The sequence below is a fragment of the Delphinus delphis genome, chromosome 14, assembly GCF_949987515.2.
Source record: "Delphinus delphis chromosome 14, mDelDel1.2, whole genome shotgun sequence".
Lineage (NCBI taxonomy): Eukaryota > Metazoa > Chordata > Mammalia > Artiodactyla > Delphinidae > Delphinus > Delphinus delphis.
In genome coordinates, this window is record NC_082696.1 from 70,948,209 (window position 1) to 70,965,521 (window position 17,313).

At 36.0% G+C, this 17,313-nt stretch overlaps 1 protein-coding gene across 1 annotated transcript in view; it reads left to right on the forward strand.

The window, feature by feature from the left end:
• The window catches only part of ME1 (malic enzyme 1), a 193,151-nt gene that overhangs the window by 36,945 nt on the left and 138,893 nt on the right, over positions 1–17,313 (forward strand). The gene's annotated exons all lie outside the window — the stretch shown is intronic.

Here is a 17,313-nt window from a genome sequence, read left to right on the forward strand (position 1 = left end):
TTAAATGATTGTAATCACCTTTAAAGATGTATGAAATATATAATATAGTTTTTCTAAAACCATAGCTTTATTTATTATATCACTAAATACTTTTGCAGCAAGAAACAGTTGATAAGTATCAGTGCTTTTAACAGCAGCAACAATAAAGGCTCGAGTTGACTGTATTTGTGCTGCTTATAGTTCTGAATTTAAAGATAAAAAAGAAATGTTTATAAGTTTATACCACAAAAAAGCCTATTGAAAATACTGTCATTGAAGTGACTATTTTTGAGGTAAGATCTGAGAGTTAGATTGAATATGTAGATTTCTTGAAGGTATATTGATGTAGTGATAGTATTTTGCACACTTGTGCCACATTACCTTTTGTATAAAGAAAAGAATTAGCCACATTATCCCTTGTATAAAGGGAAGAATTATATGTAGATGGTCTGTTAAATTACACTAATAGCATGTATCTATGTTGCATTTATATAATGGCTATGTTAACAGTGAATACATTTTTTTCATAGAAAAACAAGAGTTAGAATTTAGCTGGTAATTGTATTATGACAGATAATTCTTTTTTGAGTATATCAGTATTTTTTAATCTTACAAATAATACATATTCATTATTGAAAGAATGAGAAAATACATATAAACAGAAGGAAGAAATATTTTAAAAATACGCAATGTCATCATAGCAAAAATTCCAATACATACAAATACATACTGTTCTCCTTATAGAAGGGATCAAATTGTATAAACTGTTCTTTACCTTACTGTTTCTCTGAGTGACATCATAAAATATATATGTCTGTACATGTCTATAAAATATATTTCTACATAAAGACTCTTAATAAAAGTGTAAGTGTATACATCTTAGCTGTTTTAAAATGTAATTTAAGCATATTTATTGAAATTCAAAGTTTTCTATGAGATCCTGAGAAGTGCTAACAACTATAAGACATGTAGAAGAGTTTAGCTCAAAGTATTTGGGTTGAAGTTGACATAGAAATCCCAATAGCAACAGTTATTTTTTTGAGCACTTACTAGGTACTAGATTTTCTACGGGCTTGGGATACATTGGTATATATGTAAATCTAAAAGCAGAAGAGACAGGGAAACAAAAAGTAATTGTCTAGAGTGTTGGGAGGCAATAAGTGTTATGGGGAAAGAAAGAGTTGAGGAGGAAAAGGGGGATGCGGAGTGTCATGTGCTTGGGGGGAGGGGCAGTAGCTGTTTTACATAGAGGGGACACTGCAGGTTTCATTGGAAGATGATATTGGAGGGTGAGAGGGGGAGATACAAGGGGGAATGTGTACCATAGAGCAGCATAGAGACAGGGTGGAGTGAGAGAGGGCTGATGATGGGGTCACAGATGTAGGATAAATAAGAGGGTACAGAACCTATAGCTTCTTGTCGGCTACTTTGAAGAACATTGGCTTTTACCATTAGTTAAATGGGTAGAAGAATCAGGTAGCAGGCTATTGCAGTAAACCTAGTGAGAGATAACAGTGGCTCAGATTAGGAGGGTAGCAGTGGAGTTAGGGGTAAGAGTTCAGTTTCTGGATAAAGATAAAGTCCCGAGGACTTCCTATTGGATTGGAGGCTTCCTAGAGCAGTGGTTAAAAGTATGGGCTCTGGCGTAGATGGGCTATTTTCACTTACTGGTTTTGCCAATTGTTCTAGTGTTGAATAAATTAGTTAACCTTTCTGGGCTTCAGTTTCCTCCTCTGTAACGTGGGGATAATACTACAGCCCAACATCCTTTATCTACATTTTTTAAATCCCAAACTTTGAAAACCAAAACATAAAAAAAGAAAAAATCTCATTTGGGACCAAACCTGATCTATCGGAGCCCATTTGGTGGCAAAATTTGAACTGAATTTATATGGGGATATTTATAGGATTTATGTGACTTAGTGTCATTTTTTTTTTCTTTAGAAGTATTAGTGTATTTGATTATGGGGAGCTTTGTCAGAAATAATCTGATAGGTGTGTAGATAGATGGAGATAGATAGGTAGATAAGAAGGAAGGAGAGGAGAGGGAGAGGAAAGGGGAGAGATGGGGCGAGATGTAGCAGGGCATTCATAGCAAAATGCTCACAAATGTTGATTCTAGGTGACATATTCATGGTATTAGTCTATCAACTTTTCTGCCATATTTGAAATTTAAGGAATACTTTACTAACAGAGAAAGTAAAATTTCCACAAGTGTTTCTAAGTGATCTCTTTATGGCAGTTTTCTGTCATGTTGATTTTTTTTTGTCATGTTGATTTTTAATGTGTATATTTTGTTAAACTTTTGGTGATTTTGAAGTTCTTTTTTATTGAGATAATATCTGACATGCAGTGTTATGTCATCAGGGAGGACGTCTGTGGTTGTGATATCCCTCCTGTTTGTCGGCCGCCAGCCCGGCGTGTGGGTCCTGAGTAGACCATGTCTCCACCTCTTCTACCCATCTCATTGTGGCTCCTTCTTTATATATCTTTATAGTTGTGGATAATCTTTTCTGCTAGTCTTCAGGTTGTTCTCATAGACAGTTACTCTGTAAGTGGTTGTCATTTATTTTGGTGTGCCTGTGAAGGAGGTGACTTTAGAATCATCCTACTCCACATCTTGATCTTGCCCTCCCCTTAATTCTTTTTTTTTTTTTTTTTGCGGTACGCGGGCGTCTCACTGATGTGGCCTCTCCCGTTGCAGAGCACAGGCTCCGGATGCGCAGGCCCAGCGGCCATGGCTCACGGGCCCAGCCACTCTGTGGCATGTGGGATCTTCCCGGATCGGGGCACGAACCCGTGTCCCCTGCATCAGCAGGCGGACTCTCAACCACTGTGCCACCAGGGAACCCCCCCCACCCCTTAATTCTTTAGTAGAATAATTCTCATGGGTTCTCCCATGATTATAAAAAAAGAAGCCTGTTTGAAAATGTGTTATGTGCCATATATCTAGATATTATATTTAATTAGAAAGGAAATTGTGATTGTGTTCAAATAATGATGGATCTTTCAGGCCTCAGTTAGCATCTAGACTATTTTTTTTTTAAGCCAAAATTGACAAATGTCTTTTCAGCCTTTCCTACTGCAACAGTAGGTATTCAAAGACATTTAGAAACTAAACAGGAGGATTATACCTCTTGTTATATTTACTTTGTGGGTTTGGTGGTAGCAATTAGGAACATAATTAGTGAAAATTAAGGGTTAATAGTACAGGTACTGAGCTTAGTACAGTTGCAAATAGGTATATCTTTTGATCTTATGCTTTTTTATATATCTTAATGACATACTTTCCTATGGCTAGATCTTATTTTTCATTTTGAATATGGCATTAAAATCTGGCTAGAAAATAAAATCTGGCATCCAAAAATAAATTCTTATATGAATAACTCTACTTGTAACATTTTTTTCTTGAGGTATGATGCTGGAATATTCATTTGTTGGTGTTGTGTGGAATTTCTTTTCTCTTTGGCATAGATACATTGTGTGGGGTTTTTCACCATGTCGGGGATAATGATTTTTAAGAATGTTGTTGAGTTTGCTTAGATTATCTTGCTCCCATAACATTCAATTCTTGGAGAATTTTCGGTATTTGGTAGTGCGTTATGCTTATGTCAACACATCTAATTGTGGCTAATTTGTAGATGATAGAGGTGTGATTGTTGGAAGCTGAAGACAGTTCCTTTTTATATTTTTGCAGAATGCTGATCCTACTGTGTTACTTAAATTACTTGTATTCTGTGAAACTGTTCTTAAAGAAAAGTTTTGTGCAAATTGATAATGCAGGTTTATGTAAAGGACAGCTAAAGCAGATTTATCTAATTTCTTTGGAAATATTTCTGCCTGCTATATTTTACACTGCATTTTCCAAGAATCATCTCCTTCTCCTGTAAGTTCTTATTAGCTACATTACCACTTCACCATGCCTTTGGCAGTTAATCATGTTCCTATTTTTGGTATTTTGAATGTTCTATCAGGTACTCTTGGTCTCTTTTCTTTTTTAATTTAATTTATTTCCGTTTTTAAATTGAGGTATAATCGACATATTATATTAGTTCCAGGTATATAACGTAACGATTTGATATTTGTACATATTGTGAAATTATCACTACAAGTCTAGTGAACATCCATCACCATACATAGTTACAAAAGAACTTTTTTCTCGTGATGAGAACTATTAAGATATACTCTCTGAGCAACTTTCAAGTATGTAAAGCAGTATTATTAACTATAATTGCCATGCTGTATATTACATCCCCAGGACTTATTTATTTTATAACTAGAAGTTCATAACTTTTGACCTTCATTCACTTCTCCCCGTCCCCCTCCCCCTACTTCTGGCAACCAACAGTCTGTTGAATCTACAAGCTCAGTTTTTCTTTCCCCTCTTGGTTTCTTTTGTTGTCATTTTACTATTCATTTAGTTACAACTAGACTGTAAGCATCTAGAGAGAAAGGATCATATTTTAGAATTTATTCCTGTATTTCCCATGCTGTTTTAAGCTTAGTGCCTGGTTGGTGCTGAATGAATGTATGTTGTTTGCTACCTTACAGAAATAGTAACTTAATATTCCTTTATTCATCTACTCATGAAGAAAAATGTAAAGTATTGGTATGATCTTTGTATCTCCTACTGTTTTAAGCTTACTGTTTTAACAGGTAAATTCTCATAAATAATAGATCCGAAAGTAATTAGCTTCATTCCAAGGAATCAGGTTGTGAGGAAGTAAAGTTCTGATTAAATACAGACCATACAACTTTAAACACATAATTACACTCCTTTCAACTACTCATCTCTATACAGTACATCACATACAATTTTGGCAAAAAGGATGAGCTAATACAACAGTTTGTTGGTGATAGTTTTTTTACAAAAGCATTTGCAAAGTCTTTTCTGACTAGTACCATTAATTGGTTTGCCAACACTTAGGTGAGAAAAACCATTCAGTGCTCAATTTAATTGGAGAACCAGAGTTAACTAAAATTAAACAGGATTCTTTATTGTAAAATTTCTCAGAATAATATGTATTTTGAAAGTTTTTTGGTTGAGGAGAATTAGATTTAATATAGATAATATAGTTAACATAATTTTGGCACAAAGTAGTTTTTCCCAAGTAGTGGTTATTACAACTGGTACCATTATAACTCCTGGATTTCTGGATGACTAAAGGAATGATTGTGTCATTCACTGAGTTTCAAAATAATTGAATATGTTTATGAGAGATATAGAAAGTTCTTTTGGGGACATGTTGAGTGTTTTTTTTTTTCTCGGGCGTTTTATTTTATTCTTTATTGAAGTATAAAGAATAAAATAACACATTGATTTACAATGTGTTAGTTTATATGCAGAAATACTTTTTCATGTTCTTTTCCATTATGGTTTATTACAGGATATTGAATATAGTTCCCTGTGTTGTACAGTAGGACCTTGTTTATTTTACATATAGTAGTTTGTGTTTGTTAATCCCAAATTCCTAATTTATCCCTCCCCCCCTTCCCCTTTGGTAACCATAACTTTGTTTTCTATGTCTGTGAGTCTGTTTCTGTTTTGTAAATAAGTTCGTTTGTATCATATTAGATTCCACATATAAGTGATATCATATTATATTTGTCCTTCTCTTTCTGACTTACTTTACTTAGTACGATAATCTCTAGGTCCATCCATGTTGCTGCAGGTGGCATTATTTCATTCTTTGTTATGGCCGAGTGATATTCCATTGTGTGTGTGTGTGTGTGTGTGTGTGTGTGTGTGTGTGTGTGTGTGTATCCCACATTTTCTTTATCCATTCATCTGTCGATGGACATTTAGGTTGCTTCCATGTACTGACTATTGTAAACAGTGCTGTGAACGTTGGCCTGCAGGTATCTTTTAAAATTATAGTTTTGTCCAGATATAAGCCAAGGAGTGGGATTACAGGGTCGTATGGCAACTCTATTTTTAGTTTTTTAAGGAACCTCCATACTGTTTTCCATACTGGCTGCACCAATTTACGTTCCCACCAACAGTGCGGGAGGGTTCCCTTTTCTTCATACTGTCTCCAGCATTTATTGTTTTACATTTTAATGATGGCTGTTCTGAACAGTGTGAGGTGATGATACCCCATTGTAGTTTCAATTTGCATTTCTCTAATAATCAGTGACATTGAGCATCTTTCTTGTGCCTGTTAGCCATCTGAAGGGACATGTTGAATTTTAAATGTTTTTGGGACTTCCAAATCGAGGGGGAAGTCTAATAGGCAATTAAATGTATGGACCTGGAACTTAATGTATTTAAGGATCCTAGTATTTTAACTCAAACATTATATATGCTACATAAAAGGTACATGTTTTGATTTTGGCAATGATGAAGATTATTAACAAGACTAATTGTCAAAGAGAATCAGTAAGATGTGGTTTTTTGCTTATTTTTTCCCAGAAAATTCTTAGAGAAATGCATGGAAGGAAATACTAAGATGAACCAAAACAAAATACTAAGATAGTTTTTCTACACTTATTGTTTATTTGTATACATATTTCCTTTGGAATTCTAAAAAGGACTTGAAGTACAGTATTCGTTATTTAATTGCGAGGACCAAGCTTTCTTTATTACCTCATGTGCAATTTCATATGAGAATGTCTACCTAGTAATATAGAAAGGGTCGTAAACATGACCATGATTAGACCATGATTATTGTAATGGAAATATATAGTTTATCCAGAAGGGCCAAAAGTTCAGCAAATTTTGTAGTCTTATAGGGTGAGGGTGTTGGTTTTAATTGATATTTGGTTTATGAAAGAGCAGTAAGAAAAAAGGTTAAAAGGAATAAATGTAAAAAGAAACCTTCCCAAAGCTAATACTCCTTTAACCCAAGAATGTCCTCATTATACACTGCAGATTATAATTAGAATAGCTATCAAATGAATAGTTAATAGGATGAACACTTTCATATTGTATCCTGTTTTATAAATTTTCACATTTTAAATCTATCTGGTTTTCTTAAACAGTCTTTTTTTATATGTACTATACAGGTATATGATAGAGAGTTTACTTTATTAGGCTATAAATATTTCAGTAACTCAGTAATTAATTATAAATAGCGACAGTTTAAGTTGCTTATGGAAAAGAAACGTGATTTCACAGCCAGTTTTTTTTGTTTTTTTGTATCATTTTTTTTACATCTTTATTAGAGTATAATTGCTTTACAATGGTGTGTTAGTTTCTGCTTTATAACAAAGTGAATCAGTTATACATATACATATGTTCCCATATCTCTTCCCTCTTGCGTCTCCCTCCCTCCCACCCTCCCTATCCCACCCCTCCAGGTGGTCACAAAGCACCGAGCTGATCTCCCTGTGCTATGTGGCTGCTTCCCACTAGCTATCTACCTTACGTTTGGTAGTGTATATATGTCCATGCCTCTCTATCGCTTTGTCACAGCTTACCCTTCCGCCTCCCCATATGCTCAAGTCCATTCTCTAGTAGGTCTGTGTCTTTATTCCTGTCTTACCCCTAGGTTCTTCATGACATTTTTTTTTCTTAAATTCCATATATATGTGTTAGCATACGGTATTTGTCTTTCTCTTTCTGACTTACTTCACTCTGTATGACAGACTCTAGGTCTATCCACCTCATTACAAATAGCTCAATTTCGTTTCTTTTTATGACTGAGTAATATTCCATTGTATATATGTGCCACATCTTCTTTATCCATTCATCCGATGATGGACACTTAGGTTGCTTCCATGTCCTGGCTATTGTAAATAGAGCTGCAATGAACATTTTGGTACATGACTCTTTTTGAATTATAGTTTTCTCAGGGTATATGCCCAGTAGTGGGATTGCTGGGTCATATGGTAGTTCTATTTGTAGTTTTTTAAGGAACCTCCATACTGTTCTCCATAGTGGCTGTACCAATTCAGAGCCAGTTTTAATAGCTGTGAGTTAGATGTGGTCCGTTGAATAGTTCTATCCTTTGTGATGTGGTCCTTTGTGATCCATTGTGATGTAAACTGCCAAGTGATCCAGTGCCCAGAGTATCTCTTGCTTTCCTAGGTCATCTCACTTTCAGAGCTAAGGGGGCTTCTGGGAAGAGGTCAGAGGAGGTCCTAAACCTCTAAGTAGTCCTGGATACAGAGCTGCGCAGGTGGACCAGGAATATTTTTTATTGGATTTGGCTTTCTTCGATTAAGCCACTTTAGAATCTTTTGAAATATTTAGGAGACTTTTGAGAACAGGGAATATTTTTCATTGATAGCTCTGGTTCAGTTTGTTATTTTTTTTTATTGTATTGGAATTTTCTGTTTCTACAATTTTATTGTGTTAGAATCTCTAGAAATTGAAATAGTTGGTGTTTAAGAGAGCAGCTAGTTTTTTAATGCTTCTAGAAAAGTTATCATTTAAATATTAGATATTAATAAGCTTTTCACCCTTTATCCATGGTACTAAGCCTTTGATTTATACTTATTCCAAAATATTCTTTTGTTCATTTCTTTCTTTTCCCGTGACATAGGCCTGATATTTGCATCTACCCACCCTCCCTTTTTTTAAAAAAACAACACTACATCGTGGAATTTTTTTTCAAAAATATGAAACAAGTTATTGGAATATTTGGACTAGTTCAAGTTTCTTAAATGTTACCTCAGTTGATTTTTTAGAGATAATTATTTGCAAAAAGTTGATTTTCATTTATTATGGAGATTTAGAGGATGATGATTTGTTGAACTACTAATTAATTGAAATTGACTATTTTTTTCTGAACAGACTAAATGTCATATTTATGAAAATGTATATGTGATTTGTGCTAAATAGGAGTGAGGTAGAGTAGCCTGTATCTTAAGTTTTGGCAATACAGTGTGTGCCCAGAAGTAGTTTAAAATACCAAACTATCTTCTTTCTTAAGTATTGCCTTAATTAGGAAAAAATCTGGAGAATGGAAAAAATGTAGGCATGATTCAAAGAGCGTTCTTTCACATCAGGATCTAAGGATTGTCTAAACGTTTGCATAGACATATAAATCTCTTTTGCAAGGCAGTTAAACTTATCTTTTACTGTAAAAGACCCTTAAAAAGTGTCAAGTAACAGTTCATCAAGTCTCCATATTCAGCTAGAGACTCTTAAGTGTGGAAAACTTGAATGGAAATTTAAGTTTAGGATCCAAAAATAACTTTGCTACAGTCTGTGTGGTACACCCAGGTGTTTTAAGTTTGCACATAGCATATGGAGAATCATGAAAAGTTACCAAGTTTTATCTCAGGTAGTCTTTATGAAAGTGTATTGATTTGGGCGTTATTATGTTTTTAAGAAGGATTATAAGTGCCAGTCTTCATTACTAAAAATAAAGAATTTTTTTAAAGGGAGGCAATAAATGGTTCTTTACATCATCTTCCCAGATCACATCTGGAATATTGTGTTTAGTTTTGGATTCCATATTTTTGAAGTGACATTGGCAAACTGAGATATACCCAGAGAAGAGTGACCAAAGCAGTGATAGTTATTGAAAACTTGTAATATGAGAAAGAGTTGGTGGAAATAGAAATGTGTAGCCTAAAAGATAAGACTTGAAAGGGACATAGTTAGGTCTTCAATTATTTGGAAGATTTTCATGTGAAAAAAAAGTATACTTGCTTGGAATAGCCTCAAAATGTAGAACTAAAATCAGTAGATAGAAGTTATTACAGGGATGCAGATTTACAGTCAGTGTAGGTGAAGCTTTTCTGATAATTTATCTGACATTGGAATAGACTTTCCTTATTCTCCTCATTGGAAATGTTCATGTGGTTAGATAATCAGTGGTCATACACATTATAAGTGAGATTCTTGCATTGGGTGTGATTGTAAAATAGTTGAATTCTAAGGTCACTTTTAACTAGAAAATTCTGTGAATTTTTAAAAGAGCAGCCTACAGAAGAATAATTCCAGGTATTTGGAACACCTCACAACTAACTCATCATTTCAAATAACCTTGCTTTCTAATTCAGGAAGTTTTTAGTAGCAACTTTAAATCACAATTTTAGGATTTATTAAAAATAATAGATTTTCAAATAAGAAGGATTGTGAACAGATTTCAAGTGATTTGATGACACATCTCATCAAAATTCGTACTCCTTCCCCCAGACAAACCCACAGGCACATGTCAGTTTACACAGCTGTATCCTGGTTATAATGTTTCTGTTAGTTTGAATGGATAAAAAGTTTAATGTTGACATTTTCTCATTTGAAGTAATTACATTCTTCTCATCTGATTTTTAAGAATTTCTCTGTAGTTTTTTTCAGACTTTGTTCTGTATGTGCTTTTAAACTGTTGTTTTTTTAATATATTTTCCTTAACTTAGTTACAGTTTTAGCTCCTAGAGAAATTATTAGGAAGAATTTTCCCAGAGGCAGTGCTTTGTCCCTCCCCCCGACCCCTGCCCCCCCAATCAGTAGTTGAGGAGAAATAGCCAGGCTAGAGTTTGCTTTTATTCTTTCCACCAAATTTCCTTTGTGCTTCTTAGGTATGCTTCTGAAAATTCAAAGGTCTGTTTTTATGACAAAGTACTCTGTAGTTAATATCATGTAAGAATTATTTTATATACCTTTAAAAATTTTGGTTATTTTATACGTAGGTAATTTTATAGTCTCAGTTTTAACTGTTTGAAGTAAAGTCATAATTGAAGTTGTCAATTTGAGCTCCTTACTATATATTTTATAATAATATTTTATATTCAGTGTAGTAAAATTTATAAAATATTTGATAGAATTCCAAATTATGTAATTATCTACTTAAAATAAATCATGAAAGGTATTGAATTTCATTTCTTTCTAAGCAAGGAAAATGTTCATTTACCAATATAAATTCTAGTCTTACTATGATTGGCGGCTGAATGAATGACATTTATAATAATTTGGAGGGTATCATATTTTACACATTTTACAAAATTAGTGCTGCTTTGTGACGTTAAAACATTTTCACTATGAAATGAGGTAATTTATTTTAAAAGCTGAAAATGGTATGTTATTTCCCTAATGGAAGAAGTTAATTTTTATTGACAGCGTGCCAAATAAATACCATTTGTTTGATGAATTCAGTATTACCTTAGGATTCTTTCCAGTGTTTTCTGCTATGGAAAGTACGTTGGATTTTAACCATCAGAACAACACCTATTTATGCTTAATTAATTGGCATGCTCATACTAGTTTTAAAATGAATAAAGAAGAGCTTATCTCATTGTTTTTATGTACATTTTCAGTTCACATTTATTTGGAAACAGTAGTTGAGTGTTAATGGAGCATGTGGAGATAGAGTCATTAACGTATACTACTTGGTGGTTTTTAAAATCTATGTATTTTATGATTTAATACAGTCATTCCAAGGAAACTCAGTATCACCAGGTTGTTAAGTACCAGAATTAGGGCTTGAACTCATTTTTCTACTTTGTACTCCTCTGTTTTAGAGTTCTCCAGAGAAAGAGAATCAGGTTTGTGTGTGTGTGTATGTGTGTGTGTGTGTGTGTGTGTGTGTGTGTGTGTGTGATTTATTTTAAGGGATTGGCTCACTCAGTTGTAGAGGCTGGCCAGTCCCAGATCCTCCGGGTAGGCTGTCAGGCTGGAAACCCAGGGAAGAGTGGATGCTGCAGTTCACTCCAAAAATGTGCTGGAAGAATTCCCTCTCCCTTGGGGAAGGTCATGTAAAGTCTTTTCTAGTAAGCTCTTCAAATGATTGGATGAGACCCATCCACATAATGGAAGGTAATCTGCTTTATTCAAAGTCTACTGATTTCAGTGTTAATCTCATCTAAAAATTACCTTTACAGAAACATCTAGACTAATGTTTGACCAACTATCTGGATACGATGCCTAGCCAAGTTGAGAGACATAAATTTTTTTTTTTAATTTTATTTTTGGCTGCGTGGGGTCTTCATTGCCGTGCGCGGACTTTCTCTAGTTGCAGCGAGCGCCGGCTACTCTTTGTCACGGTGCGCGGGCTTCTCATCGCGGTGGCTTCTCTTGTTGCAGAGCACAGGCTCTAGGCACACGGGCTCAGTAGTTGCAGCACGTGGGCTCAGTAGTTGTGGCTCGCGGACTCTAGAGCGCAGGCTCAGTAGCTGTGGTGCATGGGCTTGGTTGCTCTGTGGCATGTGGAATCTTCCCAGACTAGGGCTTGAACCCGTGTCCGCTGCACTGGCCGGCAGATTCTTAACCACTGCGCCACCAGGGAAGTTCTGACACATAAAATTAACCATGACATCCTCCTAGACTCATGTTGAGTCGTCTTCTTGCATTGATTAGGTTCTATCTTGGATCTGAGTTGTTCAGAGAAGCTACACTCTTAACATGTAGCTTCTTGGGCTTTTCCTCATTGACTAGTATGTGTTCTGATTTTCAGAAGCTAAAATTGTATGTTGTGTTGTTAATTAAGATTTGTCTCCCAAATAATGGAGTGTTTACATATAAAGAATTTCATCTATTGCTTTCTAGAAGACTTAATTCTAATAGATACTCCATAGGAATATTGTTCAAATATGGTTTCACTTTAAGAAGTTTCTAACACTAATTGATTTAATGACAGTAATTTAACATTTAAACCTAGTTTTAGAAATTGTCAGATAACAGTGCTGATCACTCAGTTGTTCTGGAAGGTCCCTGCTTTGTTTTCTTCCCAACTCTGCCACTTCTTCAAAATCTTTTTGTTGATTCTCTGTGTTCATGATTTCTTCTCTCCTTCCTTTCTTTAACAGAAATGTATTGAGTGTCCACTACCTGCCAGGCACTTTACTAATCTGAATATAGGTAAATAAAAGAAGTATTTCCTGCCTTTGTGGAATTTATAAGTACAGGCATACCTTGGAGAAGTTGCAGGTTTGGTTCCAGACCAGCACAGTAAAGTGAATATCACAATAAAGTGAGTCACACAAATTTTTTTTGGTTCCCCAGTGCGTATAAAAGGTATGTTTACACTGTACTGTAGTCTGTTAAACTGTGCAATAGCATTTTGTCTACAAAACCAATGTACATACCTTAATTTAAAAGTACTTTACTGCCAAAAAATTCTAGCCATCATCTGAGCCTTCAGTGAGTTGTCTTCTTGTTGCAAGAGTAGTATCAAAGATCACTGATCACAGATCACTGTAACAAATATGGAAATGTTTGAAATATTAGGAGAATTAGCAATGTATGACACAGAGATGCAAAGTGAGCACATGCCATTGGAAAAATGGCGCTGATAGACTTGCTCAACGAAGAGTTGCCACAAACCTTCAATTTGTAAAAAAAACACAACATCTGTGAAGTGCAATAAAACGAGGCATGCCTATAATATTCAGAGGAGCAGAGAAAGACGTGAGTACAGCTTGGGTTATGAAGGAAATGAACAGAGGAGAGTGATGAAGAACAACAGGGATTTCTTTTCATCGTGTAGCCAGGGATGTGTCTCTGAGAAGATAATATTTAAGCTGACACCTGAGGAATGAGGAGTTAGCTTGTGAAAACCAGAAAAAAAAAATCATTTGAGGCGAAGGAAATCACATGTTCAAAAGGTCTGGAAGCGGGGAGGATGGCATGAGACGAGGTTTGAGATAGTCAGGAGTCACGTGCAGGTCTTGCGGGTCATGGTAGAGTCTCATTGTTATTCTTAATCCATTTGGGGAGCCGTTGAGGTATTTGAAGCAGAGGAATGATGACATCCAGTTAAAGTTTTAAAAGATTATTCTGGCTGTTAATGTGGTTAAAAGATTGGAAAGGAGGGGCTAGAGTGGACATGGGAGGCCCAGTAAGAAGACTGTTGTGATATGGGCTCCCCTTGCATCAATCCTGGTCACTCTGAGGGCACTGGATCCCCTTAGGATATGGAGTGCGGAAGTCAAGGAAGGCTGTAGGAAGCTAACACAGTTGCCAATAGCAGTAACCAATCCACATGGGAATAACTCTACAGTCTCTTAGTCCTGGAGTGATGGCTGTAGGTGAGGTGACGTGGATATACGACACCCTAGTGTGTTTACACCGACCCTGAAAACATTAGCAGAGATAAGAAGAGCTGCAGTCCATAAGAATTTCTCAAGCTTGCAGACTTAGTACGCTTAATTTTATTTATAACCCAAGTCCATTCTCCTACGATCTTGTCCTCTGTGCACTGCACAAATCCGTCCTTTCTTCCGCCTCAAGGAAGAGCCAAGTAGGCCATGTTTGCTTTTTTTTTTTTTTTTGCAGTATGCGGGCCTCTCACTGTTGTGGCCTCTCCCGTTGCGGAGCACAGGCTCCGGACGCGCAGGCTCAGCGGCCATGGCTCACGGCCCCAGCCGCTCTGCGGCATGTGGGATCTTCCCGGACCAGGGCACAAACCCGCGTCCCCTGCATCGGCAGGCGGACTCTCAACCACTGCGCCACCAGGGAAGCCCTGTGCCCCTATTTTTTCAATTCAAATGTTGTTAACATGGGGTTGGAGTTCCGTAGCTCTGCCTGCCCTGCTCAGCCTCAGCCGGATCTTCTGCTCCGCTGGGTTGAGCTCCAGCTGTGTTCTTGGCTCTTCTCACCCTTACGGTTGCAAGAATGTAAACACTGGGCCTGATCTTCCTTGTCTCATATACTCCTCTCCATTTCCCCTAGGAATTCACTGGCTTAACATCTTACTTCCATGAACTAAACCTAATCCGTTTCCACTCTTCAGTGTATTTCCTTCTGCATCTGTACAGCTAAGAGCAGTGACCCGCTCCACCCACTAAAATGTCAATGCTCCCCATGTTCTCTTCTAGGTCCTATTTTCTTTTTCTTCTGTTCCTCCCCAGCCTACCGTTCCAGTCCTCCAGGTTTCTTAACTTTGGGAGGTGCAACACCGTCCACTCAGTCACCTCAACCAGACACCTCAGAGATTTTCAGGGTTTTAACCCCCTTCTTTTCCCTTTTTGCGCCTTGTCAGTTTTACCTCTTACCTGTTGAAGCTCTCTCATCCATTCAATCCCATTGCCACTCTTTTAGATTAGGCCCTTCTCATTTCAAAAGAGAGTGAGTTTTCACAAAAGGATGCCTAATTAAGTCCCTTCTCTGACTAAAATCCTAAGGCACTAGCAAATCAAGATTTGTAAAAAAAACTACTGAAAACGTGTTTGTAAGTATTCATTGAACACAAAGGAAGTTTATATATTATTCTGCTTCCTGACCAGTATATTATATTTGGTACAACTATTTCTGAAAACAGATGGAAAGTGTTAAATACAAGCAATAATTTAAACTCTGTTAAGTTTTTCAAGGAAGCACTCACCCAGAAAAAAATCTAGTAGTAGGGGGGAGTTCTTTCACATGAGAAGATGAGCTCATTAATTTTTCCAGTAAGACAAACAAGATACTGACATTGCATACTTTTTTTTGCAAAGATTATTTTTACACCAAATTTAGCTTCTAATTTATTATCTTGTAGTTATAAGACATTCCTAACATGTGACATAAAGTCTTGGACATGGTAATGTGGTTTCTTTTTCCTTTATTACCCTTCATTATTTCTCATGTAACAAAATAGTATTGCTGTGTATCCCCTGAGGAGGAACCAGGACCCTGCCCCAAGGCTGGTTCACTAAATAATATGAAAAGTTGTACTAATGAAATACACTTTCTTAGTAATGTAAATAAGGAAGTAATTTGAACACAGTGTTTATCAAAGTACGTAACACTAACACGAACAATTCGAAAGGGTGTATATAGATATAGAAAAGCTTTCTTCTTGCTTTTATTTAGAAAGAGATACATGGCGCTACCCCCAGCCCCCCAAAATGAAAACAAAATACTAAACAATCTCAGAGGACAATTGTCATTCCTTACCCAGAGAAAACCACCAGTGACTATGGTGGGAAGAATTCCTTGTGGTTGGAAACAGGGATAAATTGCATGAAGTCTCATTTATGTATTAAGCCGCTTGAGTCAGTTTAAGAAAACTTTCACATATGAAGGATTTCTATTGTGCGTCTGCTGACTGCCACCTTGAGTTTGCATAAAACCTTCCCTCCACTCATGTGCCCCACTTAACAGACAAATCATTACTGAGTAGAGAATATACCTCCCAGTTTGATACTTTAACAGTACAGCAAACTATGATCAGTGACGTTTAGTTTTGATTTATTCAACCTGGTTTGCAGGCATTCATAATTTAATGTTATATTCTGTCTTTTGTAGGGTCCCTGTGAGAAAGAAATGCCAAATAGAGAAGGTTCTTCTTTATCTTTTATTAAAACTTCTTTCGGAAAGAAAGTCTGATATTTTGTTCAGTGTCCTTTATATAGACTCATTTGATAAATTCCTCTCAGAATTGAAGAACTGCCCTTTTTTTTCTTTCCCAGATGCAGTAGTATGTTTCCTTATGTTAGCTTTGAGAACTAACTCCATTTTCACTCTTGGACTTTGGCTGTATTTTGTGCTCAATTGCAGTAGTTTTCTTTAGATCACCTTCTTTTTCTTGTCTCCATCCCACCCCACACACCACCCAAATAGTATTAATTCTCTTCAATGAGTATGTCTTGCAAACCCAGGTTTTAGATAGTCATTAGCCCTGGATTTCTTCCCAGGCTAAGTGGAAAGCCCATATCCTCTTAAAAAAATATATATATAGTATCTTATTAGAATTTTACGTCTTCTTCCCCCTCCAGGGTGAGATGGCTTCCTGCACTCCAGAGAAAACAGAGTAAAGCCCGCCAGTCCTCTGGATCCCTGTGTTTCCTGTCATTTTTCTGTGATTTGAATAATTTCATGGTTTCCCTGAACCTATAACTTGTATTGTTTACTGCCTCAAACCTTTATTAATGTAATGAAAACATCAATTTATCTAGTCTAGTTTTATTTTAGTTTTAAAGGAAAAAAAAAAAACAAGAACAGAAGCTAAAACCATCATTTCATTCTTTGTTTTGTTCTAATGCTTTCTAAACACCAATCCCTTTGTTTTCCTAGCTATGAACATGTGACATAGTTGTTAATTAGCAAGATCTTGAGATCCATAAGGCTTCATACATTTTCTTTCAAGTGATTCTTCACCGACCTACTGCCTCTCCGTTTTAAACAAATTTGTTAGTTAAATATTTGGGAGCTTAAAAGATTATATTCTTTTGATTGCCAATATGCTGCTAAACATTACGATAAATTTAAATATTTCTGATAACCATATTCTCAAGTCTACAGTTCAGTGCTTGAGAGTAACTGATAATTGCATCAGTGCCAAATGATTTTCTTTCCCCTTTCGGAAGAGACATTCTTGATAGAAACTTCATTTTATTCCTGTTACTTCATGTCATATTTATAAATGTGCCAACGTATAACTACACCATTGAGAGAATTCTGTAGCTATTCACAATGTGTGGGAAACACAAATCCTTAATTTAATAAGAACAGTCTAGAAATAGTAA